The sequence below is a fragment of the Arvicanthis niloticus genome, chromosome 2 (assembly GCF_011762505.2).
Source record: "Arvicanthis niloticus isolate mArvNil1 chromosome 2, mArvNil1.pat.X, whole genome shotgun sequence".
NCBI lineage: Eukaryota > Metazoa > Chordata > Mammalia > Rodentia > Muridae > Arvicanthis > Arvicanthis niloticus.
In genome coordinates this window covers 67,404,871-67,428,217 of record NC_047659.1, presented here as the reverse complement: position 1 = coordinate 67,428,217, position 23,347 = coordinate 67,404,871, and positions in this window count along the sequence as shown.

Below are 23,347 nucleotides of genomic sequence, written 5' to 3'. Positions count from 1 at the left end.
GAGTCACAGGCTGTGGTTTCTCCAGGGATCTGATCTAAGGTCAGAGGCATCCCAATGGCATCAGATCAACATCAGTAGTCATAAGGTACTGTGATGCTAACTCGGTTCTATCATCTCCCAGCTGTGTAGCTTTGGACAGGCCTCTTGACCTCTCTGAGCCTCGGTTAACTTATCTGTTGATGACATTGCCTCTCACTGATGCTGGAGTCAAAGGGAAGAGGTGCTAAGTGAATGGTGGGCAGCCTGTTCTGCTCTGTTCCACAGGAATTGGGAGCCTATCCATACGCAGCCTCTCCCCTCCCCTGCCTCTCTCTTCCGGCCCAGGCTTGGCCAGATGGTGGGAGCTGGGAAATGCAGCTGAGCCACACGCTGGTCTATTTTGAGAGGCCTCCTGTTTCCTTTCCGTCTTGGGGCCATGTGGTGGTCACAGGTCTCTGACAACAGGACTCAGCAAACTTGTCCTTGCCCTTCCCTTCCTTGTGGTCTGCACTCCATGACCCCCACCCCCAGCCTTGGCTTCCAGCCCCACTCAGCCCAGGTGAGGATCAGGCGCTCAGAGGAGGTGGGATGAGGAACTGGTGGCTTAGCTCAGTTTGCAGAAATGGCAGGTAGCACAGGCTTTTGTAGTCCTGGCTCAGCACCCTGTACTCCCAGGGGCACAGTACCCTACCAACAGGCAGTAGTTAGCCATATGGAAATGAAGGAGGCAGGTTCCTGGGCAGGAGCCATCTTACACTTTGTTTCAAGTTTCCAAACCACCTAGACTCCTGCAAAGAAACAAGACCACTCAGAATGTTGGCCCAGCCAGGAGGTCCAGGTCAGGCTGTCCCCTGGCTTTGCAGTCAGACTTGTTTGGATTCCAGGCCAGAAGGAGAAACAGAAGCACCAAGAGTTGTCTGTTACCTGTCCAGAAACCCGATGGCTTCCTTGGCTGCCTGCCTTCCTTCCCTCTCTCTGAAAGAGCTCTGACCCCAGCACGCCTGCTTTGGAGTCCCACCTCTATCTATACTAGGCTGTGATCTTTCCTCTCTGTGCCTCAACTTACGCACTTGTAACAGAGAGATAAAGACCCTTCTTTTTTTGCTCTCTGGAGTGGCACTGCTGAGTTACTGCAGGCAAAGGCTGAAGTGGAACTTCCCATCTTAGTTTGGTCTCCCAATCCTACCAGATGACCTTAGAGTGAGTCATTTGGTTCTGGAGTCTGGAATGACTGGGAGCAGCAAAGCAATCTGGTGTCTGGGTTTGCTCTTTGCCTCTAATATGGTGTCTGGTTGCTGTGTCCTCTGAAAAGGATGAACACTATGTCCTTTCATGGCAGAAGGGACAGATGGAAAAGGGGGCCTAAGATGCCGTATTAGTTATCAGTGCCACAAACTGGAGTCTGAGTATTCAAAAGCATGAACTCATGGGGGCCATTACCAACCTAAACCACAGTGGAGGCCCTAGTCTCTTAATCTGATATAGAAGGTTGGGCGTGCATGCCTTTGTCTCCTGAAGACCCTGTCTTTTAACAGTGACATTGGTGACTAAATCAGTAACTGTGCAGAGATATCTGATGACCAACCTCAGTTTGTTTACTCAGGCAAGGTTGTCATTAATGTTAGGACATCCATACTCCACTGGAAGAGAGAGGCCTTGGTTAGTGGTTCCTGTTGCCACCTCCTCAGGTATGACCTGAGTGTCACTACCTGCTAGAACACATCAGTTGGCCGAGGCTTCAGTAATGCGTAGATCACAGAATGATGAATGTCTTACACAACAGAAGCTCAGTAGCATCCAGGGCAGAGGCTCTCATCTTCTGGAACTTCCTAGGCCGCTGGTCAGGCAGCTACACATGGGGCTGTTGCTAAGCTCCTTCATACAGAGACTGCAGAAGCTTGGCCTCAGTCTTGTGGCTGCATCGTGACTGAGGCCCTTGTTGTCATCCGCATGGAGAGGGTAGAAAGAGCACGTGGCATTGTGGAGGGTGGACAGCAGCTCCTAGGGCCTGGGGTCTGGGCCCTGAATGGCTACACATGTTGTGCTGCCTAGATCACACCATCTGGGAAACGGCCGTGCACTGGGGAGACCATACACTGGGGTTTGCAGAGATTACAACTCAGATATCCCCAGAACAAATCAAAGGAGGAGAGCTTTACTCGACACCCTAGTCCACCCTCCTCCCACTGTGTTTCTGGGTCACTTTGAGGCAGGACTCAGCAGTGGGGAAGGTATAAAGGTGCCGGCTTGGTACCTCATGGCAATCAGAGAGGTTAGAGAGAGGACAGGACCAGGGCCAAGTATAACCTCTAAATCCAACCCCTCTGATACGCTTCCTCCAGCTACACCCCACCTCTTAAAGTTTTGGGTAGATTTCTGTATTAGCTTTCTGTTGCTGTTATTTAAAACAATATCCTGGCAGAAAGTGACTCTTCAGCTTCCAATTTATCTGACGCAGGCAGTCTCTGGTTATTATTCACTGTGTCGTCTAGGCTAGTTGGCCTGCTACCTTCTAGGGATTCTCCTGTCTGCCTCCCTTCTTAAAGTAAGAGTGCTCAAATTACAGACATGTGCTACCAAATCCAGGCTTACATGGGTTCTGGGGATGAGAACTCAAGTTCTTATGCTTGTGCAACAAGTACCACATACAATGAGCTATTTCTTCCGCCCTTCTTTTTCTATTATAGTCCATCACCCAGCTTCCCAGACTGCAGGCTGCTGGCATACACCTTCAGAGATGTACTTCATTAATCTCTTTGACAGTAGGCAATCCACTCAAGTTGACCTCAAGACTATCGCAGATGGTGTGACTATCCTGAAGACATGCCACAGTCAGAGCCCGGCCAGTGCTCAAGCACTTGGGAACATCCCAGCCACACAGGCAGGCAGGACAGAGTGGGAAATTGATGACGCGGAGTGTCTCCAGCTGTGTTCCTGGGAAGATGGGTTGTGTTTTCTGAGCTGGTAAACAGCAAGGGTTCCAGAGAGAGAGAGCAAACGGGCGTGGTCTGTACTATCATGGTAAATCAGGAAAATAGATCATAAGAAGGCTGTGCTTGACATGGAGGTGCAGCCTGTAACCCCAGCACTCAGAAGACAGAGGCAGGAGAATCACAAGTGTAATGTCAGTCCAGCAATGTTGTTTGTGTTTTTTGGGTTTTTTTCTGTTTTCTTTTCTTCAATAAATATATTTAGATGAAAAAAATAGAATGATATTCTAAGTTCAGATATTTAAAAATAAGCCCCCCCCCCAGCAGTAACTTTCCAAGTGGGGTTCTTAGCTCAGCAGTCTAGAGTTTCACATATGTGGTCCCTTCAGCTCACTGTAAACCTGCTGGAGCTGGAAGGCTGGAGGAGAGCCTCGTTCAAGTTTGAGAAGCAGTATCCAGCAGGAGCACACAGAAGCAGGTGGACTGGGCTGCACATGGGGAGGTTCTGCTTGCATGTCTCAATGTGCAGCCACCTTGACTTCCGCCCACTGCATGCCAGTTTCCTCCACAATCGCTGTAGTTCCTTCAAAACTCTACTTCTGGGGTCCCCACCGCCGCCACCCCTGTTGAGGACTATCAGGCTAGATGGCGGTGCATCTTTTCTGCTTATGTTTCTCTGCTTATGATTCTCAGCCCTGCTGTGTGGCTGGAAGGTAAGAGCAGGTAGAGAGAGGGTTGAAACACTGGGCAGGCAGAGGGGTGGGCAGGCCACTGGGGAGCTGTCCAGGGTCCTACTTAGAATGAGGATGCTGGACTATCCAACAAGGGTTAGTGAAGAATGGTCTGGCTTCCGCTTATAGCAGCCGCAAGTTGGAGAGAAAAGAGGCTTAGCTTTCAAAGAGCCCTTTCAGACTTCATCCAGGGGCATCACTCCAGCTCTTGAGATGGTGCCCGGGCCACAGATAGGTCTCTGAACAGCTGGGACCATCTGAAAAGTGAAGATGTCACTCAAGACATTCCATGTGCACGTACCCCAGCAAAGACAGGGAGCTTCCACCCTGCCTGAATCTGAATGCATGAGACTGCATACAGGCCTCTGAGAAATGTACTGAAACAAGCCCACCAGCTACACTGAACTACTCAACCTGCTCTGACCAACAGCTGGCTCTCTGACTGCCCAGTAGGCCAGGAAGAGCTGTAGCTATGGATTTGTTCAGGCTATCTCAGCCAAGCATGGCTTAACAAATGAGTGCAGTGAGAGGGGCATCCCGGCTGCCTTCACTGCAGCCTGGAGAGGGGCTTCTCGGCTGCACGTGGTAATTTTGTTGCTATGATTTGAATATGAAATGTCTCTCGAAGCAGAAATGTCGAATACTTAATTCCCCTCAGCTGGCGGTGCTATTTTGAGAGGAAGGGTTGGGAGGCGGAGCCTGGCTGGAAGAAGTAGGTCACTGGAAACGACATTCTTTGAAGGTTGTGACTTGAATGTGAAATGTCCCCCACAGGCTCACACATTTAAACACTTTGTCACTAGCTGGCCAGGCTGCTTAAGAAGGCCATGGGATTGTTAGGAGGGGAGTCCCACTGGAGGAAGGGGTTGCAGGTGACCAGCATTAAAGCTTTAGCCCAGCACCACTTCCTGTTTACCTTCTGTTTCCAGCCGGTGAATGCAATGTGACAAGCTGCTCTCTTGCCACCATCTTTTTTCCTTGCTCACTGTCACAGTTTCTATACCGTGATCAATTGTGTCAGTGCTGGTTAAGTTTTTGCTAACTTGATATGTGGGAAGAGGGAATAGCCATTGACAAAATGATTGAACTGTAGGCAACTTGGTGGGGCATTTTCTTGATTAATGATTGGTGTGGGAGATCCAGCCCACTGTGGGCGGTGTCACTCCTAGGCTGGTGGTTCTGAGCTGTGTAAGAAAGCAGACTGAGAACACCGAGGGAAGCAAGCCAGGGAGCAGTGTTCCTGCATAGCCTCCGCTTTGGTTTGTGCCTTGAGTCCTTGCCCTGACTTTCATGAATGATGTGGGAGTGTAGGCCAAATAAACCAGTCTCCAAGTTGCTTTTGGTTGGAATTTTATCACTGCAACAGAAACCAAAGTCTGACAGTATCCCTCGGGGAATTGTGAACCAGAATTAACCCTTTTCCTGTAAGTTGCTTTGTCTGGATATTTTATCACATAAACTAAAATAAAATAAACTGAGACACAGGTTGCAGCTGTACTTTCTGAGGCCTGCTCTTTGGTCCCCTCATCTCTGTCTGCTTTGTATATTGAGAGGTAAAAAGCCTCCTCCTCCTCCACACAGCCTCGTCTCTTTGATGTCCTGCCTCGTCGTGGGCCTAGAACCAACAGGGACACGGATGATGGCACAGAATCTCAGAAACTGTGAGTTAAAAAGTAAATCACCTCTTAATTTGTTCTCTCATGAATTTCGGTCACAGCTATGTAAATAACTGACAAAGAACATTGGTATCAAGTAAGTGGAGTCATCGCTGTGGCTGAACTTGACTATACAGTTCTTAAGCCTTTGGGACTAGTTTGTGGGAGGAACATGAAGAACTTGGAAGCTGTAAATTGTAAAGGTCCTCAGACTCTGAGGGCAGAGCTTGGTAAGTGATTCTGTTGGGACCACAGAGGACTAGAGTGCCTGTGGAGATATGAACAGAAAGAACTGTATGTTGAACTTTCAGATGGAGTAAAGGTTTGTTCATATTCTGTTCATGTCCTGAGACTCTGTGGAGGCCGAGTTTGGAGATGGTGAGCTAACTAAACTAGTGGAGAAAAGTCTAAGTGTTGTCAGCACCCAGACTGTGGCGTGGTTATTGCTGGATGCTTTATCCAGGTTTGCATAGGACTCAGGTACTAAAAGCAGGGTAGAAATATGAAAGCTGCAGTTGGGTGTGAAAAGGCTGTGTAAAGTTGGGGATAAACAGAGCATGATCGCTGAAGAAATTGAAAAGGAGCCATCTAGGCCCTGTGGGACAAGCCTGTAGTCCTAGTTACCTGGAAGGATGAAGCAGGAGGATCAGAAGGTCAAGCCCTGTTTGGGCTACAGGTGAGTTCAAGAACAGCCTGGGTAGCTCAATGAGACTCAGTTTCAAAATAAAAAGAGGGATAGAGGTGTAGCCAGAGTTAACCTCCAGAGAACAGGGTTCTAGAGTCAATAAAGATGTAGTCAGAGTTAACCTATAGAGAATAGTGCCCTAGAGTCAGTCTCCAACAAAACACATAGCTAACACACACAGACACACACACACACACACACACACACACACACACACACACACACACACACACAGTGCTATGCATTCAGACATTAACAGACTAGGAAAGAGATCTTGAGGATGTCTCAGGAAGTGGGAAGCCTCCACTCATCCAAGACTCAACTCATTTGAAATACTTTCCTCTGACAGGAAAGTTTGTCGGGGTGTTCACCTAGGAGTTGTCCCCTAGACTTCATTCCCCTGTGTTCAACTCTGACCCCATGTGTTCCCAGGCTGCTTATGATGGCTATGGTCTAACTATTGTCCTTGCTGGTGGCATGGCAGAGCTTGGCATCTTCTGCACCAAATGCAGAATTCAAGTATGGAGTCATTAAGGCTTCTACCCATATTTCAAAGGAAAGCCTGGGGAGCCAGGCAGTGTGTGACAGCAGAATTCTCTGCAGGACATCCCTAAAAGAAAAACACGTGAGAGTTTGAGTGAGGTTGAAGGTGTGTTGGAGATTGTGGAACATGAGAGATCCATAGTTGTGGACTCTGATCTTAGACTTCTGAGCAATGTTGACTTTGGAGGCTCTTGTTGATGAACTAAGAGCATTTTGCATTATGAGATAGACCTTTCGGGAACGAGGAAGGATGCTATGGTTTGCATGTAACACTCTCTGTAAGCTCATATGTTGAATGTTTGGCCTCTATCTGGTGCTGCTATCTGGGAGATGACAGAGTTTAGGAGGCAGGGCCCAGCTGGAAGTGGCTCACTAGAGCTGTGTCTTTGGAGGTTAAGCCTCATCCTCTTCCTGCCTTCCTCTCTCTGCTTCCTGTTCGCCTTGATACTCTCCATGCCCTCCCTACTGTGATGCCCAGGAAAACATGGCGCCAGGGATGGTAGACTGAAACATCTGAAACCTGAGCTCAGATAAATCCATCCACTTAGAATTGTGTGTGTCAGGATGTCACGTGTGTAGTTAGAGCAACAAAGAGTGATGAGCCCACTGTTGATCAGTGTCACATTGCCACTGACTTTATAAGGACTCAACGTTCCCCCTATATTTCTCCTCTATGATATAGGTTAGATCTCTCTCTCTCTCTCTCTCTCTCTCTCTCTCTCTCTCTCTCTCTCTCTGTGTGTGTGTGTGTGTGTTGTATACAGGGAGATGTTTGTGAGGGTACATGTGTGGGAAGAGGCTGAGCCCTACCCTTCCTCAGGCTCCCCCCACCTCCCCCAAGGAGCTTTTAAGAGATATGGGATTTGAACCCCCTTCTCCTGGCACACCCTCACCTCCTGCTGCATATTGCCAAGCACTCTCCATAGCATGAGACTCATTCCAAGTATTAATGGCTCACGAAGGGGCCCTTGGTGGCAAGTCAGGGGGAAGACTGAAATGAGTTTCCAATCTTTCTGCTTTTGTCCTGTTTGGTTTTCCTTTCATCTGTAAGCAAGGAAGTGAGAAAGGAAAACCAAACAGAACAAAGTACTTGCCTCTTCCCACTCAGTACTCCTGGCCTCATGTCTTCCCTTATCCTGTGTTCTGGGTCAGGAGGAAGAGGCTTGAGACAAAGGCCGCTGTGCCCGGCCTGAAGGATTCATCCCTTTCAGCTCTTCCCAGGCCATGCCAACAGGCCCACTTACATTCCAGTAGCTGGTCAGAACCTCAGGAATGATCCACCTTCAGGGAGATGTTCCTAGAAGAAGGCCTTGGATCATTTCTAGGATAAAGTTGTACTGTAAGGGTTTCTGGCAGCTCAGGAGATGCCTTCCCCTGTTGTCTGTTTGACCGGTCTTCACTGTGGGAGGGACAATTTTCAGATTGATCATTTACTTTCCTAGTGACTGCCCCTTGGGATCTTCCAGTCGGTGGGGGATGGACACTCCTAGGCCTGGGTTGATTTTTGGGAAAGTCCACGTAGCCTCTGTAGCTCTGAATGTTGTGTGATCTCAAAGAAAACAATTAACTTCTCTGCGCTTTAGCGTGATCGCCAATGAAATGGGGCTAGCCATCCCACCTAGCAGTGACTTCTGGTTTGGACGTAAAAATAGATGATATGCAAAAGCCACTCCTACCCTGTAAGCAAGAATGGCCACTGTGAACTTACTCAGTGCTGGGGGTTCTGAAGAGGGGCACTGTAAGGGTGGCTCTCTGGAGGTAGGAGGGAGACAGCCTTGATAGCTTCCTGTTGAAAGACTCTATTTCTCCACTTCCATTGCAGATTATAAAAGTCATTTCCTCCCCTATAAGGGGCCCGTTGCATCCCATCTTCTTCCTGGGCATTTTTCCCATCCACGTACATGGGTGATAAAGTGTTCCCTCCGGTGAATAAACATGGTCCTGCCTAAGGTCGACAGTCTTTCTACTTTTCAGTCCCCTTCAGATACTCGTTAATAATCTATCAGGTATCACTACAGGGATGCCTAGGTCCTCAGGTGTACTGGGTACCACTCCAGGGATGTCAGGGTCTCAGGTGTACTGGGTACCACTCCAGGGATGTCAGGGTCTCAGGTGTACTGGGTACCACTGTAGGGATATCAGGGCTTCAGGTATACTGGGTACCACTGCAGGGATGCTAGGGTCTCAGGTGTACTGGGTACCACTGCAGGGATGAAGCAGGTAGGTTTTCTGGGCTGCCTCTTCCTGGTGTCTACTCTCCCATCCCAAATTGCTCAGATTGCATTCTAAGTCAAGAGATCAAAGAACTAGGGACTAGGAAGATGGATCAGTAGCTAAAGTGCTTGCCATGCGAGTGTGAAGACCCGAGTTTAACCCCCAGCACCATGTAAAAAAAAGTCAGGTAGGGTGGCACACGCTTGCAATCCTAGCACTTCAAGGCAAAAGAGGGTGGATCCATGGTACTTGCTGGGCCAGTCAACCTAGCCCAGCCTCAAAGGCCCAGGTCCCAGTGAGAGACCCTGTCTAAAAAAACCAAGGTGTATGATACCTGAGGAACAACAACCAAGGCTGAGCTCTGACCTTTGCACACACAAGCACATACATGCATATGTACCCTTACACACATATGCACTCTTGTACACACACGCACCCTACACATACATACACATACTTGCATATACACCCTTACATACATGCACCCCCACACATATTCATGCATACACATCCTTCCACCAACATCACCCCCACACACATGCATTTACACACACGTACATGCATATACACCCCCACACACATACATACACATACATGCATATGTACCCTTACACACCCCCACATACACATATATTCATATGCACACTTACACACACATGCACCCAACACACACACACACACACACACACACACACACACACACACACACACACACAGAGAGAGAGGTGAGAAAATTAGTTTCACCAGCCTGGGGGGATATTTGAGCTTAGATCCTCTTCACCCTCGCTCTCGGATTTCTCAGGCATATGGAGCCAAGCTGAGGGTAATCCCTCCTCTAAAAGTTATTCTGCATTCTGCACCTTACAAGGTCAGGATCACACTAGTCTCCTCATTCCAGCTCAGCCCAGCCCCAGGGTGTAGACAGGAACACCTCTCTTTTTAGTGTCAGTACAGTAAAGATCTGAAATTGAAGGAGGCTTGCTCAGGTCAAACAACAGAGACATGACCTCAGGGTCCCCCCTTCTAGGCCCACCCTATCCCCTGAGATAGGTTGGGATCTCTCTCCTCAAGCTGTGGTGCAACTTCAGCAATATAGGCAGCCTCTGGGAGCTTCTGGCCCCTCCCAGGATCCACACAGCCTACATTTTACTGAGCGCTCTGGGAATGTGCTAAGGCTTTTCATGGGGACAAACATGACTTAGAGAAATCTTTCCTGTTCAGGGGGTGCAGCTTCCTGTCGGGGGGAGGCTCCCTGGAAAGGGTGGATTCCTAAACCAAAGGACATTGAGACCATCAGAGTTTTTATGGAGGCCTCTTGATGGAGAGGCTGGCCTTATCTTCAAAGGACTGGCTGCCCAACGTTTTTCCTCTGTAGGCCTTCCCTGTGCTTTCTTTCACCACGGAGTGCACCCCACCCTGCGTGCACCCCATCCCCCATTGTGCTTGGCAGCTGTAGAGAGAGGGGGTGGCTGTTTGAATGGTTTCCCCCACACAAGCCCCCATCTTTCCTGCCCCCCCACCTAGTGAAGTTGATTGTCCCATTCAGCACCCCTCCCCCTGATTGGCTGCTGTGCTTTCCAACCCCCTTAGCTGCCTAGTTACTGCTGCACGTGCAGCCCACAGTGAATAAGTGATTCTGTAATTACTGCTGGCACCCAGCCCAGCCTCACAGGGTTGGGAGGAGAGGGCTCCGAGGACAAAGGGGCTTCACTGCAGGAGGGGCAAAGAGGGCAGCCCCAGGCTTTGCTCTGCTTGCAGGCTAGGGGCTCTGGGTGGCCAACCTCCTGTGGCAAAAGCAGGAGCATCCAAGGGTGCTGCAGATGTGAGGGGGCTGTGCAGCAGTAGTGGGTTTGCTGAGAGGGTGTCCTCCCACCGCTCCCTGCCAGCCAGGCCCATGCTTCACACACACATCCCACAGGGCCACCAAGTAATCTCATTCCCCAGGACACTTCCTGTTTCTACCACTGATAGTCCCACACCCCCAGGCTTCTGGCAAATCTGGACATGTGACTATAATATATTATATTCTCAACAGCTGGACCAGAGAGTGGGCTCTTTACTCTTGTTTTACAGGTAAAGCAGAGAAGGCCCAGCAGACGGAGGACTACACTGAACATGAACCCTAGATCTGGAGTGAATGGACTGTGACCAGCTGCAGAGTGGACGGGAGGCTGTGTTCAGTGGACTTCCCACTTTCCTCTAGCACGGGCCCAAGGTCCCTGCCCTTCCTCCAATCCCCTCCCACCCACCCCCAGTCCCCACCCCCCAGTTTCTTCGCAGTGACTGCATCCCAGATTCAGACTGCCTTCAGAGTCAGGGCAAGAGCGCCAGGCCTGGCTGGACCTTTAAGGCAGAGTGGAAGGACCAACCTCTGACCTTGAAGCCTGAGTGACTGACCTAGGCCTGAGTCTGTCACTCAAGTGATCTAGGAAGTCTAGATCCCTTGTGGAGATGGAGGGCTAAGCTTGTGGATGAGCTGAAGCTGTTGCACTGAGGTGCCTGTTAGACATGCTCGTTTGGATGGTGTGTGCCAGTTACCCAGCTTTTAGAAGGTATCTGATGAAGGCAGATGAAGATGCTCTTCCTCTCCCTAAGGCCTGAAAGAGACCATCCTTTGAAAGCCCTTAGCATGGTGCCTATGGGAAAATTATAGCTAATTATTATATCATGTTATACTTATTTTTAATCTCTCCCTCCTCTTTCCATCCTCCCCCTCCTCTCTGAGGTTGAGGACTCAAACTAATCACTGCCCCCCTACACCCATATCTCATGGCTGTATCAGGATCATGGTTGGTGACTACCAGAGAGAACTGAGGACAGAGACCAATGCTACCCTAGAGCCTAAAATAGAGAGCGCTCACTCCAAAGCCAGGCTCCGCAGGATGATTTGCCCATACAAGGCCAGAATCGCCACCTGGCAGCCCCTTGAGGCAGGGAGTAGCAGGCACTCGGGTGTGCTCTGGTTTTTGCCAGATCTGCCCAGGGCCACCCTAGGAATTCTACTGGACCCTTCTTCCTCAGATGGATGACTCCCTGGGGAGTGAGTTTTATTTGAAATCAGTTTAAAAGAAAAGCAGTTCCTGGCTCCAGCACCAGACTCCCAATCCGACATGCTGGAGCCCTGACAAGAAAGAAGCCCAAATGGAGGCGTCACCTAAATCCAGTAGGAAAAGCCCCACTAGAACCGTGCCCCTGCCTTGAAGGAGCTGTGTGGCCCTGGGCTAGGTACTCCAGGTCTCTGAGTCCAGAGCTTATCTGGAAAATGGGGTCTACAATGTACACATGCCTTGTTGGTTTCTAATAGGGATTAACCTGTACAGAATATTGAAGAGACGTTACCAAGCTCTGGGCTGACACACAGTAGGCATTCTGTATGTGAACATCTCTTCTCCTCCAACCATAAGGTGGCATACTTATGAACTGGATGACGCAGGGAGGGTGAGGTGCCTCAACTTTCGGAAAAATCATGCAGGGTCCAGCTGCCTCAGGGGGGTGGTGTTCAGGTCAATTCCAGCTCAGGGACCTCAGGGCCCTGTTTTTTGAAGTGCATGGTGTCTTCAGCAATGGAGACTTACCTCCCACCTCTGTGAGTAACCAAGAGCAACAGCAGTTTTGAGAATCTCTTGGATGACTCTGACCAACAACTCAAAAGAAGGGTCTTCATGTCTGGTATTGGGTGATTTTTTAGCTCTTGGAGGGAGTACTGTCAGGCCAGATGAGAAAAGTTCATTAAAGCTATACACATACACACGCGCACACACACATGCACACACACACTTGGAATTACACATAACATAGTCTTTTTTAGGTAACTAGTTAATGGTATGATTCCTCATGGTCTTCTCAGACATCCTTACTGTTGTTTTAGTTTCCCCTTTCTTCTGTATCTATCTCCCTTCCTCTCCATAACGAGTCCCCCCCCCCTTCCCATCCCTCCCAGTCAGATCAGGCATCCCTATTCCCCTCTGTATTGCTCCCTATCTGGGAAGCCGTCTCCTTTCACTGTCCTGGTTTCTGCAGTTACTCTAGGCTAAGTATTCACATCTGAAGATTTGAGTCAAGAGCCTCCAGTGAGAGAAAGCACGTGGCATTTGTCTTTCTGGGTCTGGGTTACCTCACTGAATAAGATCTGTTTAGTTCTATTCTTGTGCATGTAAAGTTCATGATTCCAGTTTTGTGATTATGTATTTATTTGTTTATTTATTATTTATTTATCACAGCTGAATAGTAATCCATAGTGAGCCCCGGGGATCTGCTGGACTCTACCCACACAGCGCTGGAATCACAAGCTTGTAGCACCACACTCTGCTTTTTTTCTTTTTTTCTCTCCTTTTTAAAACATGAGTGGTAGGGATTGAACTCGGGTCCTCCTGCTCGCCTGTACAGTAAATGTGTTAGCATCTGAGGCCTCCCTCTCCCCACCCTCCACAGGGCTCCTCTGACTTGCTTTTCTTCATCTGTAGACATCTTTAAGAAGGTGGGCTTGAGGCCATGTCTGAGATTGAAGTGTAACTTGGTCATATGTCAGTGTGGTCAACCTGGGGACATTATTCTGCCTCTCTGGGCCTCAGTTTCCTCATCTGTGGAATGGTTGTGATTGGGGCACATGTCTCCTTCTGTTGCTTCATGTGGTCCAAGCCACCTGGTCATGTAGGCCAAACATCTGCCATGTGTGAATGCTGTTCCAGTGTGTCATCTATGTTACCTGCAGCAATGAAAAATCATCTGACAACCCTCAGAAGTGGGTACCACTTCCTACTTACAGATGTATAAACTGAGGCTCAAAGACATACAGCTGGAAAATGTCAGAGCTGGAACTCTAAGCCAGAGATTGACCTCAGAGCCCACAGCCTAAGAAACAAGTGTCTGCTCAGTCTGATTGTTAACAAGGCTTAACGAGATGCCTGTTGCTCCACCACTGTGACATGTAGTGACCTAACAGGAAGAAAGGCATCTCTGTCCCCAGGCCTCTAATGAGAGTGCTGCTGTGACTCAGTTTCCCTACACAGGGTTGTCTAGAAGGGCAGAGCTCCAGCTCCTTGACCCTAGCCCAGGACCTGCAGAAGGACTGATGCAACGGGCTGAGGCAAGCCGAGGATGCAGAGCCTGGGAAAGAAGAGAAGCTGCACTGAAGAAGCGGCCCAGGGTTCCCACACTTGTTCCTCAGCAGCAGCTGTAAAGATGAGCAAGGACCAGCGGATCAGGGGCAGAGCGCTTGCCTAGCATGGACCAGTACTACAGGAAATAAAATTAAAGGAATAAAAGAAACGTGAGCAGGAAGACCTATGATACATTTAATGGTGCACAGGAGACATGCCAAAGTCATGGCCATTCCACAGATGCAACCATGATCACCCGGGGCTGAGCAGAGACTGAGCTACATGGGGTCAGAATATCCATGAGGATACATGTACCATCGAATGTCACTGTGTCCCCAAGCCTCCCTGGAGCTCTTGTATCCTAGAGGAATCAGCAAGAGGGCTGACTATGGGTGCTTCAAAGCCACATGGGTTTTCTCATACTTCATGGAAACCTTCCCATTCATGAGATTAAACACCTCCCTCCCCTGTTCTCCGGCTTTTTGAGGTCTAGAGAGGTCTCAGGCTTCTTCCAGGGATGGCAACCATGAAGGGGGATCTACCATAGCCCAGTGAGTTCTGAAGCACAGCCCCCATCTTGGAAGCCCTGCAGTGCAGTAAGGATTGGAGGCCAGAAATGACCCATTAGAGCCACCATACCAGCATCCCTAAGAGAACCCAGAAATCTCATAAAGTTGTGGCAGAGAAATAAGGGATGTGATACTGCTTTGAAAATAAGTGTATTTTCAACACTTAAATGACAAACAAATAATTGAATTCTATCTAGCTCTAGGGGGAACAGCAGGATACCTTTTAATGTTCCTATCAGTTGGGCATTCCATTCAGAGGCACAGCTTACTAAAACTGAACCACCCGGGAGCCAGGAAGCTCTGAAGGGGAAGGTTGTAACACCAGCCTTCAGCCCTCCCCTCCTTCCTTCCTCTCCTTTATTAAGTGATTGATGGGGGCCCCCGGAAATGACTCAGGTGGTAAATTGCTTGCTGCAGAAGCATGAAGAGCTGCGGTCAGACATCTAACAGACATAAAAAGTCAAATACGGTGGTGTGTGCATACACATGCTCATGCACACACATGTGCGCGTACACACACACACACATGCACACACCATTTCATATGAAATCTGAACCTGCACTATGCACCTAATTTCTGACAGAAGAACCAAATGAAGGGTCTGGTGTTTAAAGCGGGAAACAAAACATCCTCAAAATCCATCCACCCCACCAACATTTACTGGACACTTGATGTGTACAGACCCATCTATTTGTTGCTGGAGACACGGGCTGGAAGCTTCTGAAATAAAGCAGGCACATGGTCCAAGCTAACTCAGGTTTCACACTTACATTAGGCTGGCAAAGTTTACTTGCCACTTCTCAGGTCGAAGTGGGTCACATGACAGGAGAAGCCATCTGTTCCTGAATGTTCTCTGCAGAGTTGGGTTTTTTGTTGTTGTGGTTATTGTTTGTTTTGCTTTGTTTTCTTTCGCATTGCTTTGCTTTGCTTGGCTGTATTTACTGGGACTCTGCTCTCATATCCCAGGCAGCCAGCTCTGTAACCCGGGATCTGCTTGGCGAGGCGAGTTCTCCCAGCTCCAGGCCTCTTGCCTGGGTCCTCTGAGGAGTTTTCTGGTCTAGAAAATAGCAAAAGAAAGGGAAAAAAAATGGGACAGGGACAAGGCGTGTCATGACTGGATAAGGTTTAGCAAATGTGAGAGCCAGTCTCAAGGAGTTTACACTACTGTTCAAGAAGAATGTATAAACATATCCCTGGAAGTCACCTTCACCCTCAGTCAGAGAGAGTGACTCAAGTTGGGCCAATTGCATGGTGGAAGAGCTGGGACAGAAAAGTCCAAATAAGTTAAAATACGATGCTGCTGCATCCAGAGCCTGGAACCTGGGGCGTTTCCAACATGTCTGGGCTTTGGAAAGGGCCCCACAGTGAAGCAGAACCCAAGAGTCCCAAACCTTGGCCTCTCCTCCTCCCACTGGGACTTCATTCCTTGTCTCTCAGTCTGTTCATGTCACCGACCAGCCAATGGCTCATCCCCTCTCACCTGGACATGTTTGGCTGGCACACCCTCCTAACCTCCCCACCTCCCAGCCCCCATGCAGTTAGACCAGATCCAGCCCTGGCTGGCCTGAGGCTCAGCAGGTGGCACAGGAGATTTATTGGTGAGCTTGTGGAAGTGATAGCTGCTTCCTCCACTCTGCAGCGACCTTGAGTACAGGGACTGAGTCTGGTTTTCCTCTCCTCTCTGTCCCCTGTGCTTAACAAAGCTTTCCCCTTTACCCACTGAGCCATCTGGGCAGCCCAGAGAAGGGAGTTTTAAAGATTAAAAAGGAGAGATGTGAATTTTGCGTACATGAACTCTGGGTTTCTCTCGTAGACAACAGAATTATAAAGAAGCACCTCCTCATTGGTCTGTTAGGAGCTCTGGCCTGGTGGCAGGAACTCCGCTGCCTCTGGGTGTCTGTGTGAGGGGACAAGGTGAGGACAGGACTCCTTGGTAAGAGTAAAAGGGGGAAGAAAGTGCAGATTCTATTTGATTACCTATAAAAACACAAGTACTGCCAACCCAGGGTCCTGGGTCCAGGGTCCTGCGAATATTTGCACAAATACAGTCAACGCTCCTGTGTGAGGTTCGATATTCACAGGCTCCATGTCCTGTGAATTCAGCCAACCAAGGATTGAAAGATCATAAAGGGAAAAAAAAGTTATGTCTCAACTCAATATACACAGACTATTTTTCCTGGACAATAAGTATGGTGAGTGTTTAGACAGCACTTACATTTTATTATGTATCGTGAACAATCTGGAGGTGATTGAAAGTATACAGGAGACTGCTCGTGGATCAGTTTATATAAGAGACTTGAGCATCTGCAGATCTGGGTATCTGAATGGAGGGGCCTGAAGCTAGTCCTCCCTGGGCAGTGAGAGGCTACTGTGCTCTGTGTGCGTGTGTGATACAGTAAATGAAAGAAGAGCATCAGCCCTGCGAGATCCTTAGAGAAGATGGAGGAGGAAAAAAATAAAGGCCTCCCTGCCGGGCTTTTTTTCCTGTTCATGCTACCGAGTCCAGGTATGATGCTGTGACTCTTGGCAACACCATTTGTATTCAGCCTTCGTTAAAGATCCAGAGATGCTTAAATGTATAGAAGCCTCCCTTCTTTTCCCTCATCTACCTTGTGGTAGTGGGGCTCGAACCCAGAGACTCACACATGCTGGGCAAGTGTTCTGCCACTGAGCTATACTCCACTTCTTTTGATTTTGTGGTTCTGAGACGTTATCTTGCTAAGTTTTCCAGGCTCTAACTTGTGACTCTCCAGCCTCAGCCTCCAGAGTAGCTGCATAGATGTGTTACCATCCCTGGCTTACTCGTTTTGGGGGCATAATGTTTGATCAACTACTTCCAGAGTAATTTAATAATATCTACCAAAACCATAAAGACAGGGCTGAGAGATTGCTCAGTTGAGAAAGTGAAGACCAATTTCCATCCCTGGAATTCATATTTAAAAAAAAAAAAAAAAAAAGCATTGTGGTGGCACAAGCTTTTAATCCCACTGCTGGGAGGTGGAGAATTCCAGGGCTTGCTGGCCAGCCAGCCTAGTGTACTTGAAAGATTCCAGGCCAGTGAGAGATGGTCTCAAACAAACTGAAGTGAACTTCCCTTGTACGCCGATTTACAACATAACAATAGACACAGCAGCTTTAAAAATTCAAAGTGTTCAAATGCCTGAAGCATGAAAACTAAGGTTGTCTTCAGGCTTCCACACATATGTGCACACAGACACACAGAGTCCTGGATACATGCGCACCCTCTTCCCATCCCTCCCTGCCCATTCAAAGACACAGTATACGGCAGACATCTTTGCTGCAGCAAATTATCTTCTGGAAATTAATTTCATGGTTCCACTTAGAGTCGTGTGAAAGGATGAATACATAGAGATGTGCTAGCTACTGTGATTTACACTGTTTACATTATTTATGCAGGCACATAGAATGATTGTGACGATCAGCAAGTGGTCCAATCCACTGTGGCCCCAGCTGCAGACCATGCTCTCTGCATTTTTTCCTCACTTGAGACTATTCCTTCTTTGTGTGCTGTCAACACCCAGAACAGTACATACCCATAACGTAGGTGCGTTATAATGCCCATTCACAGGGTCTGACTCATGGCAGTTGCTTGATAAATCATCACTGACTGATAGAAAGAGAGACGAAGAGACAGAATCTCACTGTGCCCATTAGAGTCCCAAGATACAGCTAAAAACAAAGTTCAAACCAGGGAGAACATCGTTACTCCCTGGGGCCAACGAGACAGAAATAAGTGAATGTGTTTATCTATGTGCAGGGATGTATGTAAAAGAATGTGAATGTCTAAACAGATATCTGCACGACTGTGAAGAAGAACGAAATGATCTTTACTTCCTGGGCTTCCGAGATGTTCCAATTTTATATTAGGACCAATTAATGGTTCTAGAACCATCTCCACCATAAACCAAATTTAATAACAAAACAGAAAACTCACTGGACATGCTGGTTCACACTGGTAACCCCAGCCAGCACCTAGGAGGCAGACCAGCCTAGACTATATAGTGTTTCTTTTAATTTTTTTCTTTTTAAATTTATTTTATGTGCCTTGGTGTTTTGCCTGCGTGTGTGTCTTTGTGGAAGTGTCAGAAACCCTGGAACTGGAGCCACAGACAGGTGTGAGCCTCCATGTGGGTTCTGAGAATTGAACCCAAATCCTCAGGAAGAACAGCCAGTGCTCTTAATCACTGGAAAGGGAGCCATCTCTCCAGCCCACCTATACAACATCTCAAAAACAAAAAAATCAAAATGAATAAGCAAGTTTAAAAAGCAAACCAAGACAAGTCAGAGCTGCCTGGTCTACCCTGGCAGCAACAGGAAACAGGTAAGAAGCCATGTCTGTGGCCGTGTGGATCAGTCTTCTTGAAAACAAAAACCTGCAGACACCCACCCTGCCCTATAGACCACGGTTGGCTGTGAATTCATCCACTGACCTGGATGTTGGACCTGAGAAGGTCTCTCAGGTACCATTTTTTTTTCCTGCTGGGGAAACTGAGACTTGAGGAAATACACTCCTTTCCTAAGGGAGACGGAGCAGAGAAGCCATCTCTGGTTCTGAGGCCATGGATGCAGAGGCGAGAGTGGTACTAGATATGCACCCACGGTTAAATAAGTGTCCCAAACCAAGCTTCGAACAGCTTGGAGATGGGTCCAGCTCAGCTTTCTCAGATCTCTGTCCAGCCAGGGCCAGGCCTGTACTCTCTCAATGGCTGGGCTGGAATAAGATTCATTCCTGGACCTCATTAGTGGGCACAAATTGTTTCTGAGCTTTCAACCAGACATCCCAGCCCTTCAGTATATGGGCCACAGGCTGCCTGCGTGCCCTGAAGACATGGTAGTGGCTTCCTTAGAGCCATGAGCTGTGAGAGAAAGGTGTGCTATAGCTTCTTATCTCAGGCTAGAGCCACTTCAGTTCTTGATGAGGGACAGAGAGCCCAGACCCAGAACCTCCTGGACCTAGACCCATGGCTACCACTTCTAGCCTGAGCCTCAGCCTGGGAGTAGCTGTGCTGACATAGGTCTGCAATAAGAAAAGGCTTCGCTCAGCAGTAGCAGCAGGCAGTTGAAGATGAAGAACCCAGCAGGCTGGGGTGCGAGGCAGAGCCCAGGGGTGGGGTGTGCATGACACCTCATGGCCTCGAATTCAAATCCCATTTCTTTGACCTTGGGTAAGTATTTCCTTTTTTTTGTTTTGTTTTGTTTTTCGAGATAGGGTTTCTCTGTGTAACCCTGGCTGTCCTGGAACTCACTCTGTAGACCATGCTGGCCTTGAACTCAGAAATCCACCTGCCTCTGCCTCCCAAGTGCTGGGATTAAAGGCGTGCGCCACCACTGCCCGGCGGGTAAGTATTTCCTATTCCTGAGCCTCAGTTTCCGTTTATGTAAGGAAGGATGGTGACACCAATGTCTGGTTAATTCTGACAGAGAAGTGAACAGGCCTGCCAGGGAGCGAGCACTATGTCCAATGCATTTCTCCATTTCTTTTATCCTTTCAACTCCAGATCTTCCTCTGTTTTTAAAAAAAAAAAAAAAAAAAAAATCGTCTTGGGCTGAGAACTGGATTCTGCCTCTAGTAGGCCTGACTATTCCCCATGTAGCTGTGATGCTCCCTATATACTTTCTGGCCCATGAAGACTATCCTAACACTCAGTGCTACCTACCTTGATGAAGGCAGATCTGAAGCTCCCAGGAAAATGAGACCCCCCCCCACCCCAGGAACAATCATTTTATGTTCTACCCATTGCTGGTCTGGTGAGTGGGGACAGGACACATCGTGACAGTTGTTTTCTGGAGTGGAAAAAACCCAGGTTTCTGGGTGGCGGCTGCTGCAGTATTGCTACTGTTTGGCTTAGTCACCGGGGGGGGCAGGCCAGATATGACGCTGGCTTCTAACCAAGGGTCCCTTTGGGAGCTGCCATTTCTGTGCTGGGCAGAGAGAGGGTTGGAGGACAGGGCAGCAGAACTGGAGAGGGTCCCAAGTACCCTCTGAGGTACCTCATCTGAGTCTTTTTCTGGGAAAAATTGGATCTGTGTAACATGATCACTCAAAATAGTTGGTTTGATAGACTCTGAGAAAGACAGGATCGATTTGGGTTGGAGGCCATCTCAGACTAGCTCCCGGCAAATGGTGGGTGGTCTCAAACCGAAGGTCAGTTGTGAAGGACCTTTCCAACCCCAAATTATATCACCCCGAGACGGGGGACTTTCTCAGAAATCAAGTAGACAAGACTGAGTTTTCTCTTCATCTGGGGAGAAAGCAGGGCTGAGAGCTAAGGTTAAATGGCTGATGGCAAGAGCTCTCAATGCGAGTTAGAGCTCCCACAGACATTGTGATACTGGGCAAGCCAGCTCCCCCACCCCATGCCTCAGTTTACCCATTTACCAAATAGAGAGAGCACACTCTTTTTGAGACCTTTCTGGCTCTGGAAGTCTGATTTATTTCTGGGGTTTCTGCCTCATCTCTTACCACCTGGAGGTCAGCCAACGAACAAATATTTATAGAGCCCTTGGCATCTTGACAGGTGAAGCAGGAGGGAAAAAGTAGTTTCCAGGCCAACCCCTGCGGCTGGAGTTTGTCTAGAACATCTAGATGTACACTGGCAATTGGACACATGTGACCACTGGTGCTACCGGGAGCCACTCAACTCTGGGGGTCCAAAGAGCTAGGGTAGAAGTTGAACCAGACCTTCCAATCTGGGTGAGGCTCACAGAGCGGGGTACTCATGTGAGACCTGATGAGGAGTCAGAGATCACACAGATAATGTGCAAAGTGTGCACTGCACAACTTCAGGGGACACCAGTCACCTGTGGGGACGTGTGGGGCAGTTGGTATAACACCCCATGCCTCTGTTTCTGCCTTGAATCATGAAAGTTTCTGCCCTGTTGTGTGGGGAAAGAAATGAAAACAGATGTGTAGAGGGCTTAGCCCCTGCCTGGGTAAATGACGCATGTAATGATGGGTGACAAGATGGATGGAGGAGTTCCTGGAAGATTCTGTGTTCTAGGACAGTACAGCCCGTGGACAGTCTTGGGATTAGGCACTGTCAGATGCTAATGATTTTTCCCATAAATTGTACAGCGAGGTGGTTCTAGTGCATCAGCAGGGTCTCCTGGGAGAACTGTTTTAGGAAAATATTTTTGACACACTGGAACAAGGGCCCCAGGAGACCAGCATAGTCCTTCTCACCCAGCAGGGATCTTGGACCATTCATTCCCTGTATGTGGTGTGTCTGATCCCCTGTACTTCCCAACCCCTACCCTCATGTCCCCTCTGGGGAAGGAGCTTCATGGTGGCTGGGCCCCTTGGTTCTTTGAACCTCCATTCAAGAGGCTGAAGGTGCAGGTTGTTTGGGAGAGGTTTGACTTCTCAGAGAACAGAATGACCCCAAGCAGGCAGGCAGCTCAGCCATGTTAGGGTAGATCTGGGCTGGGGGATCTGGCCAGTCTTGAGCTCTGCACGCCCAGTCTAGCTGTGCCAGCATTGGGCTGAACAGCAGGGACCTCTGCTCACTCCCCATTGCTCATGCTACTCACTGGTGTGGGACATCTCAGCCTGAGTGCCCCGGCTGCAGCCAACATTCAGGGCTTGAATTCAGCCAAGGTTCTATTCCCTCTTCCTTTGACATGGGCAGCCAGAAACTGAGCCTGGGGCTGGACTCAGCACCCTTAGGATCAATATTAGAAGGGTTTTAAAAGAAGCACGGGGAGTCTTGCTATGTAGCTCAGTTGGCCTCAAACTTGAGATCCTCCTGCCTCAGTCTCTGGAGTAGTTGGGATTACAAGCACAGCCCTCAAACCCAGCTTGTCTATCACTTCCATCCCAGCTGTCCCAGATGAGTGAAATGCTTGCTGTCTCTGGTGGTTTTGTGAGGGTTTTGTTTGTTTGGTTGGTTTTTGTTTGTTTGTTTTTGATTTTGTTTGTTTATTTTGTGTCTGTGGGTAGAGTGGAGCACACATGTTCTAGTCCGCCTGTAGAGGTCAAAGGAGAACTTGCCTCGAGGGAGTCACTTTGATCTTTCTACCATACAGGTATCAGGGATCAAATTCAGGCCCACTGACTTTAGCAGCAAGCTCCTTTGTCCACTGAGCCATCTCACTCACCTCCTGTGGTTTTGATTTGCATTTCCCTAGCTAACATGTTTAGCATTTTTTCCCTCATCCTTGATGGTGTATTCCAGCTATATTCTCTAAAGAAATGCTTATTCAAGTCAGCTGACCATTGTTGGGTTCTAAAAATTCCTGGTATGTTCTTACTGCTAGCTCTTCATCAGTTTCCTGCAAACTGATGCAAACTCTTCTCTTCTGAGGTTCTTTATACCTTCTCGATAGTGTCCTCTGTGCTACTGAAGTTGATGGTTAGACTAAAGTACACTTTAGATGTCTTCTTAGTACCTGGACTTTTCACTATGTCTGAGAATCCATTTCCAAACATTGCCCAACAACACAGGACTTCTCTGTGTGTTTTTGAGGGTACCTCTAGATGAGACCAACATTTGAGTCAATGAACCCAGGGAAGTAGATGGCCTTTCTACATGGCTTTGAACCAGGTGGAGGAAGGAGGAATCCACCCTTTGGCTCATCAGTTTTTTGAATCGGGGTATCTGGGGTTTTTTCTACTCTAGTGTAAGCCTCTTCACCACAGTGTGGAACCAGCCTTTGACTCCTCTGTATCTCAGGCTGCAGATCATAGACTACTCAGTCCGTGAACAGTGTCAGCCAGTGTCCAGCTCTCACAGAAATCCCCTTCATACAAGTAGACAATGTCCTTACTCACAAATGCCAACTTAGTTCTGCCACTCTGCAGAGGATCAATACGTTTCTAAACTTATTCCATCGTGGATAGAGGGCAAGTCTTTATATGATTTCAGTGTTTTAAAGCCTGCTAAGATTGGGACTCCATCCATATGTGTTTGAGAAGAATGTG